The sequence below is a fragment of the Sinocyclocheilus anshuiensis genome, unplaced genomic scaffold (assembly GCF_001515605.1).
Source record: "Sinocyclocheilus anshuiensis isolate Anshui unplaced genomic scaffold, SAMN03320099.WGS_v1.1 scaffold62, whole genome shotgun sequence".
Taxonomy (NCBI): Eukaryota; Metazoa; Chordata; class Actinopteri; order Cypriniformes; family Cyprinidae; genus Sinocyclocheilus; species Sinocyclocheilus anshuiensis.
The window spans coordinates 1,878,372-1,887,653 of NW_015544180.1; the positions used below are offsets into that span (position 1 = coordinate 1,878,372).

Here is a 9,282-nt window from a genome sequence, read left to right on the forward strand (position 1 = left end):
CAAATATATATATATATATATATAATAGGCTATATTACATATTGTAATATTATATAATGTTGTGCGCTATCTGTCACACCCACTGAAGGCTCGTCAGTAGGTCACACGTGCGCTGAAGTGAACTAACCCTGGAACATAACCTGCTCCGGAGCAGGTTATCTTCAGAGAGCAAGTTGCTATGGTTACTTACATACCCTGAAAGTTACCTCCGATTTTGGAACTGAAAGCTGAGGTTATCCGCTCGCTTATCCTCAAACATACCCGGGTATGTCACATAACCTGCTTTTTGGAATACCCCCCAGATCTCTATAGATGTTGCCGTTTAAAACAGTGCTGTTTTATCTCTTACTTGTGTTCCTGCATCAGTCTCTGTGTTCATTCACCACAGTTAAACAGATACCTGCATATGAAAGACGTTAATTATTAATAACCCTGCAGAATCACTTTCATCAACAAACATTATATACTGCTACTTAGACAGTCAGTGGTTCATGCATATTCAAATATGACTATATATGAAAATATAGAAATACATCTTTATATTTACTAAACAGATGCTTTTATTAAAAAGGTGGAACATTTGAATCAAGAATTTTTCCATACTTTACTCAACATCAAATACTGACGCATCACTCGAATCATGAATACTGATAATAAAGTGTAATATTTCACGCTTTTGAGAGATGATTTCGCATGTCAGGATCAGTGCTCACCTGTTGTACTCAGAGAAGACATACAGCGAGGTGCCATTGTCTCGACTCCCGGCGCCTGCACATAGACGGTGGAGGGCCCGTGCAGCTCGCCCTGCCTGCGGTTCTCCTTCATCTTCACACGGCGCAGCGTGTCTCTGACAGACTGAGTCTCCATCAGTCCGACGGCTCCCCGCAGCAGAGGCTCTCTAGCGACTCCCGGCGCTCCGAGTATATAATATAATAATATAATATAATATAATATAATACAATATAATGTAAAAAAGGTTGTATGGCTCTAATAAAATGCCTAAAATAGGCGTAGCAGCCCAGAAAGTTAGTCAGGTACATTAATTATCCTATTTTAACTCTTCTCTGGGTATTTTTAATTAGATGTCTATTAAAGTTCCACAGTGTTATTATTCAGATGTGAAACCAGCAATTCCAAACCAACCTATTGTGGTTGGTCCATTCTGAACAGCGCTGAGAAAAGTAACATGTACATTTGACTGCGCTGCCATCAACGCCTGTTACTTTTCTCAGCGCTGTTCAGAACGGACCAATCACAGTCGTTCGTGATTGCTGGGAAAGTATACCTAAACAATCGTTTAATGGCCATTGCATTCTCATTTGTATTTCACTTACCAGCTCGGGGTTTTTTTTATTCTTTTTTTTGTTAAATTTGAACGCAAATCTCCGCAGTAAAACGAAAAGAAAAAAAAAAACCATTGTGAAATTTGAATGAGGATCAATGGGAAATCAGCTTTCTGTGCCGACAGGTGTCCTCTGGAGGAGAAAAAAAACCCTAAACTATCTGTGTATCAAAGCAACGATTATTAGGGATACAAAAATATAATTTTTGAAATCATTAAATAACGTACTTTTGATTCAAAATATTGTTAATGAAATTATTTTTTTTAAAGCTGTCATTTTATAAAATTAAAAATTGTATAAATTAAAAATAGTATTCATATTACTCATATTAATACCATTATTTATAATTACAGATTTAATAATTATTTATATTACATACATTAAACAAAAAAGTTCAATCAAAAAATTATAAAAAATAATTACATTACATTAAAAACATCAAAAATACATTAATGCATTTTTTATTCAAAATATTAATGAAAATATATATTTAAAAAACTGTAATATAAAAAAACTACATTCATATTAATAAAATTATTTGTAATTATATATTTAATAATTTGTTTATATTACATTACAAATATTAAAACAATAAAGATCTGTAATATAAAAATGTGATATTACAAAACTGAAGAATTACATTATAAAACAAAATAATTACACTGTAAACTTAATTATTCATATTAAAAGTGATTAAAGTCATTGATACGCAAGAAAATTAATAAAATATGAAATCATTGTATCAAATGTAAAATCATTTGATAATGTCAAATCAATGGATTTCTCTCTTAATAAGATTAACTGCATTTTAAAAAGCGCCAAACATGGAGTCCTTTCCATATTCCTCAGTTTTATTTTAATAACATCAGCACATAGTCGTTGTACAGTGAGGATTACAGAAACCCCGGCCACCTCTGCATCATAATTCACCTTAACATACAAAACACACGTTTAATATCACATACATGAAGAGGAGGGACGAGACACGAGCAGATTTCCAGTACGCCGAAGGCTTTCCGAATCATATATTCCACAAGTGATTTCAGAAGTATAAATACAATTCCAGGCTTATTTATCATTTATTATTTCATTACTTTATATCTGTTTAAAATCACTGTTCCGCATCTGCGAGAGACCAGACCGCCACGCGTCCCATCAGATACGCGTGTGTGTGTGTTTACGCTTTACAGATGTGTGTGTGATGAGAGAGACAGTAAGAGAGAGAGAGAGAGAGAGAGACGTGGGTGGGAGGTGTTTTACAGTCGAGCTTGAATTGAGCAGCGCTGTGCCCTTGTGTATGTTTTCCTGTTTTAATACTGCCGTTCTGTGAGAAAGCAAATCTTTACGCCGCCGCTTGCGTCTCGTCTTAGTCCACGTACATGGGGGAGCTGGGAGACGTGGGCATCTGATCCAGGATCCTGCAGACGTAGCTGGCCACGTCTACCGTACGCTCCTCGTACATCTGAATGAAGGGATGTTTCTGAGAGACAGAGAGGGGAGACGTTTGCTTTACTTTACTGCATTTCTTAAAACTCGACAGCACTTCTGCTTTAGTCTTCTTAAAGGGATAGTTCACCCAAAAATGAAAATTCTCTCATTAATAATCCATATTGAGTAAACAGAGTTTATCATCGTCATCAACATAAATTTCATTGTGATCTCGATATGATATGGTTTATTGCCCTGCCCCATCTCATCCTACATTTCAGCTCAAAGCAGGGCTGTACAGTGCGACATATATGTCGCACGTGCTACGAAAAAACTGGTCTGTGCGATGAATAAATTTACCACTGTAGCACGCGTGCGATACAGTTTTGCATGTTCATAACACAGCCGCTTAATAGTGTGCTTAATAGTGAGTTCGTTGTGCTTGTTTGTGTGTGTGAGATTGATTATACTTGGTAGTTAGGGGTGTGCGATAGGGCTGTGTATCACCAGCAAAGTCACGATACGATATGTATCACGATACATATGCCACGATACGATACATATTACGATACGCGACTGCACTCAATTTCACCTCTAATTTTGTAAAACAGCTGTTTATTAAACACTGCATACTATAGGGCTGTTGCTAACTATTGGCAGAGCAGGCAGAGCAGGCAGGCATTATGAAGGGCCTCCATAACTCTACCACAGTACAATATAGGTAATGGCATATGTTTCATATGTTTCATGTGCACTCCCCACCAGGTACAATATTCTGATTGTTTGCATCTTGTTTTTAAGCCCATAAATAATAATGTACTTGTTCTAATAAATGTATATTATAATGTACTCATTCTAATATATTTAAATCATCTTAACATTGCTGGTAGGTTATCATTGCACAAATCAACACACTCTCCACGTTTAAAAAATAAAAATAAAAATGAGAAGAGTTCTAAACTAATGCGCCGTCTTCTCTGTACCTCACGCACACACGTTTAGTCACTCACGCTGCGCGCGCGCACAGACATTCTTTTCAGGGCTGCCCCGCAATTTTATCAATAAAATAGCTTAATCGCTGAAGAGCTACATTATCTTTCTCAACAAGGAGCTGGTAAGACTTGCAATACATGTAGCAGATCTGACGGCATGCATACTGAAATCTTGATTTGTCTCGCTGTGATTGGTTCAGTTTGATTGCTGTTAAAATAAGTGTTTGTGAGAGGCGCCCGTGTTTAGTTTACGTCCTTCAGCTGTTTGTTGTGATTGGTGCGTATGAGTTTCTCAGAATGCGGTTAGCTTATAATTAGCATCTAGAGAACAAGTGTATGCCTCAGACTGCACACAGAAATTGATCAGCTCTGGCTGAGATCCCCACAGCTCTAATGCGATTGGCTGGTTTTACGCAGTTTCCGGGAGTCACAGGGTACAGGTGGAAATCGAAAATCTTCTGAAGAAAGATGTTGCAGATAACTTCTAAGAATTCGTCCCTAAATATAGCTTGAAACAATTAAGTTCTTGAATATTTTCTATAGAAAATAAGGTGCCAATTCTCACTGTTAACTAGTTGCTTATTAGCATGCATATTACTATCATACTGTTTATTAGTACTTATAAAGCGCATATTAATGCCTTGCTCTGCAAGACCACCCCATACCTAAACTTGAAAATTCTGTCATTAATTACTCACCCTCGTGTCGTTTCAAACCCGTAAGACCTTCGTTCATCTTCAGAACACAAATTAAGATATTTTTGATGGAATCTGAGAGCTGTCTGACCCTGCATAGACAGTAATGCAACTGAAGTGTTCCCAAGTCCAGAGACGTAGCAAGGAGATCCGTAAAATAATCAATGTGACATCAGGGGTTCAACCGTAATATTACGAAGCTACGTGAATACTTTTTGTGCGCAAAAGAAAAAAAAAACGACTTTATTCAACAATTCGTCTCCTCCGCGTCACCCTGTAGCGCCATTTTGGAGAGTATCAGCTGGACGTAAACAGCGTATGCTGTTCTGTGTCAGCTGTAGGGCTGTGTATCACCAGCAAAGTCACGATACAATACATATCACGATACGGGACTGCATTGAATTTCACCTCAGAAGAGTTTAGTAAAACAGCTGTTCATTAAACACCGCATATATTAGTGTTGTATAGCATACTCTAACTATTGGTAGAGCAGGCAGCTGACCTCTGCATTATGAAGGGCCTCCATAACTCTACCACAGTACAATATAGGTAATGGCATATGTTTCATGTTTACATTGGGCACTCCCCACCAGGTACAATATTCTGATTGTTTGCATCTTGTTTTTAAGCCCATAAATAATAATGTACTCGTTCTAATAAATTTATATTGTAATGTACTTATTCTAATATATTAAAAAAATCATATTTACATTGCTGGTAGGTTATCATTGCACAAATTAACACACTCGAAGATGAACGAAGGTCTTACGGGTTTGGAACGACATGAGGGTGAGTAAATAATGACAGCATTTTCATTTTTGGGTGAACTATCCCTTTAAGAGTTTCACATGCACATCTTAAATGACTTGTGCTTTTATCACATTTGACGCATAAAAGATGGCTTAACATGATTTAAAACAAGACAAGATGTGCTTTGAAATATGCTAAAATTACATAAACTGACCTCATAATAGTTCATATTTTATTTTGTTGCCTCAACAACCGTCATATTTAAGAACCAGGATTCCCACAGTCTTGGAAATAAAACTTGGATAAATTAGGGTGTGATTTCTAGACCGGGAAAACACAACTCACAAAACTAAAAAAATATAGGTCATAGAAATTGATATGATGAATATACTTTTTTTTATTATTATGTTAAACTCTTAAATATTTTATTTGGTAGAAATTGCTAAGAAATTGGTATTTGTATTTGTAAATAATAATAATAATAATAATAAATGTAACTGTCAAAATAAACAATCAATAGCTACTGAAAAATTAATTCTGAAATTATAGAATTTAATTATTATTGTTGTTGTTGTTATATAAATTATGTAATTATTTTGGTAAATTCCCCCTTTTTAAAAAAAACATACAATGTATAAATAAAAAATATAAATTAATATAAATATAAAAATATAGATAAAAATATGCATATTGTTTCTAAAATCAAGCTTTTAGGTTAATGTATAATATTCATAAGGGAAAGTGCAAAATTCAAAATCAGTGAAAAAAGTTTTTCACAATTTTTAATGATATTTTTGTAGATTTTAAATAGTCCATCCGTGTGAAAAATTGCATTCATTTTTTATGTGATCTCTTAAATAATATGAGATCATGTATAATAATAATAACAACAACAACTATTCTTATTGTTATTAATAAGAATATTTACTTTAAATTTTGCTGCTCTTATGTTGGCACAAATCATTAATGAATATCATTCTAAACAAAAAAGAATTGTATTAATAAAATAGCTACAACAATAATTTCATTTAATTTAATTTACAAGAATTACAAACATGCCGTTTAAAAACTTATATACCCATATCCAGGCTTTCTCCACCTTTGGACAAATGAATTTCCTCTGCTTTTTATTTGGATGAAGATTTGGAAAATAACTGCAATTTCTAGCCAATTAAACATTTTAAAGCATATTTTCCATGACCAAGATTTTATTGTATTTTTTTCTTTAAAAATTCCCTGATATGCCCAGGTTTTCCATTACAGTAGGAACCCTCATTCAAACTCAACATCAACAACCCTTTTATTATCATGAAAAGATAGAAAAGCTTTCAGAAAGTGCTGAACGTGTGGCTTCAACAGGAAACAGGAACTCACCAGAAGCTCTTTGTACTTTGGCCTTTTTGACTCGTCCTTTGTAAGGCTGTTAGAAACAAAACAAAAATTCAAAGATTTAATTAAAACCCTTGAGAGTCAACTTGATCTCTTGCAGTTGCTGTTAATGAGCAGCAGGAGGCGTCGTGTGCATCATGTGGTCGCACAATAAATCTGAGTAATGACTTCCCTTGTGCGGAGTCAGCAAGCTCTCAGAAAGAGGAAATGCTGGAGATCACAGTGTGTGTGTGTGTGTCTCACCACAGGTTGACGAAGTTGATGAATTTGGGGGAGAACTGTCTCTCCTCTGAGCTGCTGAGCTGCGGCGGGTCGCCCTTCACCACCTGCGTCAGCTGATCGAACACACTGTTCCACTTCGGGTAGGGGAACCGTCCCGTGGCCAGTTCATACTGAAACAGCATTGCAGCAGTATAACACACAAAAAGCAGACAGAAATCACTTTTTTAATATCACACAGACGTTCCCTTTGAGGTCACGTGACCGATCACACATCATCCTCACCAGTGTGATTCCCAAACTCCAGACGTCTGAGCGCACATCATAACCCTGTTTGGAAGCGCTGGGGTCTATCCTCTCCGGCTGAGAGACAAACACACACAAACACACCGAGTCAATCATGCAGACATGACATTAATTCATAAAGAATAAATACATTTTGCAGCTCTTAATTTGGCATGAAGTATGCATGCAATTCTAAGGAACAATTACTATTATTATTATTTGTATTATTTATGATGATGATGATGACTAGTTAATGATGTTGTTTTTTATGAATGAATATTTTTATATCTGTAAATGAATAAATATTTTTATATCTTTACATTTATGTAATAAATTTTTTTGGCCAATAATTATGAAAATTATAAAAAAAATATATATATTTTTTTTTTTTATCTAAAAATTTTACAAAACGTGACCAAAAATAACATTGTTATAAATATAAGATAAATAAAAAAATAAATATAAGAAATAATGTACTCCAATTTTTGGAATTGGGTTTTTCTGCTGAAGCACTGGCAAGAAAAAAATAATATTAAACAAACCAAAAAAATCCCTTTATTAAGCAATAGGTTTAATAAAATGAAAATTAGATAATTTTTTGTTTCACTCAGAAATACCTCACACTGCTGGGGTTAAATGCACTGTAAAAGCTGAATATTTCATGACATAAAATGGACTATTTACTTTCTTTAATTTTGCTGCTCTTATTTTAGCTTATTTTTACTTTAATCATCAGTGTATGTTATTCTAAAGAAAACAAATGTAATATTTATCATTATTATTATTATTAATACTATTATTACTTATTCATTTTTATTAATAAAAGGTAATCATTTCCTAGTGCATGTTCTTCAAAGAAAAAAAAATTGAAGTATTAATATTACTATTAGTTATTGTTTTTTTATTTTATTTTATTAATAAAATATATCAATTTCCTCAATTTCTGAATCATTTTCCTGTTTCAATCAGAAATGCCTCACACTTTTGAGGGTACATGCGTTGCGAATGCTGTTTAAGGTTTCATTGTCAAGACTATTTCATTCTGATGCTCTTTTGGCATGAATCAGCTGTGCATTTAGTCTAAAGACCAAAAAAAAATAAATAATCAAATTTCTATTATTATTTAAAAAAACAAAATTTCCTGAATAAAATTTTCTGCTGAAACGTAAAAAATGTTTTATGCTGACATATACAGTAAAGTCAAGTACAGTCCTACATCACTTACTGCTGAATATCGTAATTCACTCAGAACTACATCAGACTTCTGAGGTTAGTTGTGCTGAAAATGCTGTTTCATGCTTCACTTTTTCAACTGGCATAGTTTTAGAAACCTAAGATCATGGGTTAATTTCTCAGGACACAAACACTGATAAAATGTCTTGCTCTGGATAAATACATAAACGTGAATTGCAAGAGCGCAGCAGGGTGCTTTTGCAGCATATCAGACTGTCTGCTCCGATCTGGCTGCTTTACAGGCCCAAACACAACAAAAACAGATGTGCTCCCGTCACACACTTCCGTCCAGACAGCAGCAGGAGTGTGTGTGTGTGTGTGTGTGTGTGTCTGATGCTGACAGACTGCTGATGTCATAATGCAGTGTGAGGAGACTCCGGGGATGATGATGAGATCATGGCTCAGATTAGAGTATGACATCATCAGCAGCAGCAGAGCCACTGCAGAGCTGAGCTTCATTCACAGACATTCCTGCAGTTACATCATTCTACAGCGCACACTCGGCTTCAAAAAGGATGAGAGGAAATTACAGAGTTTCTAATTATTTCTATAAATTATTTCTGTAATAAATTTTTTTGGCCAATAATTATGAAAATAGGGCTGCACGATAAATCGCATGCGATATTTAATGCGCATCTTGTCGAAAATTATAAAAAATGTTTTTTTTTTTTAATCATCTAAAAATGTTACAAAAAGTGACCAAAAATAGCAATGTTACAAAAAAAAAAACACACATTTGAATAACACTTATTGTAGCAAAACAAATTCTGCATCAATGCATGTCCAAAAAACGTTGTTATAAAAACATTATATGGAATAAAAAAATTTGAACATGCATATTTATTATGTTTGTTTATTATATATTTTTGTTTATCTAAATAATACAGGTGCATCTCAATAAATTAGAATGTCGTGGAAAAGTTCATTTATTTCAGTAATTCAACTCAA

The 9,282-nt window shown here is 34.3% G+C and overlaps 2 pseudogenes; both read right to left on the reverse strand.

Annotated features, from left to right (window-relative positions):
- Positions 1-916, reverse strand: part of LOC107696367 (zinc phosphodiesterase ELAC protein 2-like) — a 19,630-nt pseudogene extending 18,714 nt beyond the window's left edge.
- Positions 917-2,176: 1,260 nt separating this feature from the next.
- Positions 2,177-9,282, reverse strand: part of LOC107696368 (dual specificity mitogen-activated protein kinase kinase 4-like) — a 19,979-nt pseudogene continuing 12,873 nt past the window's right edge.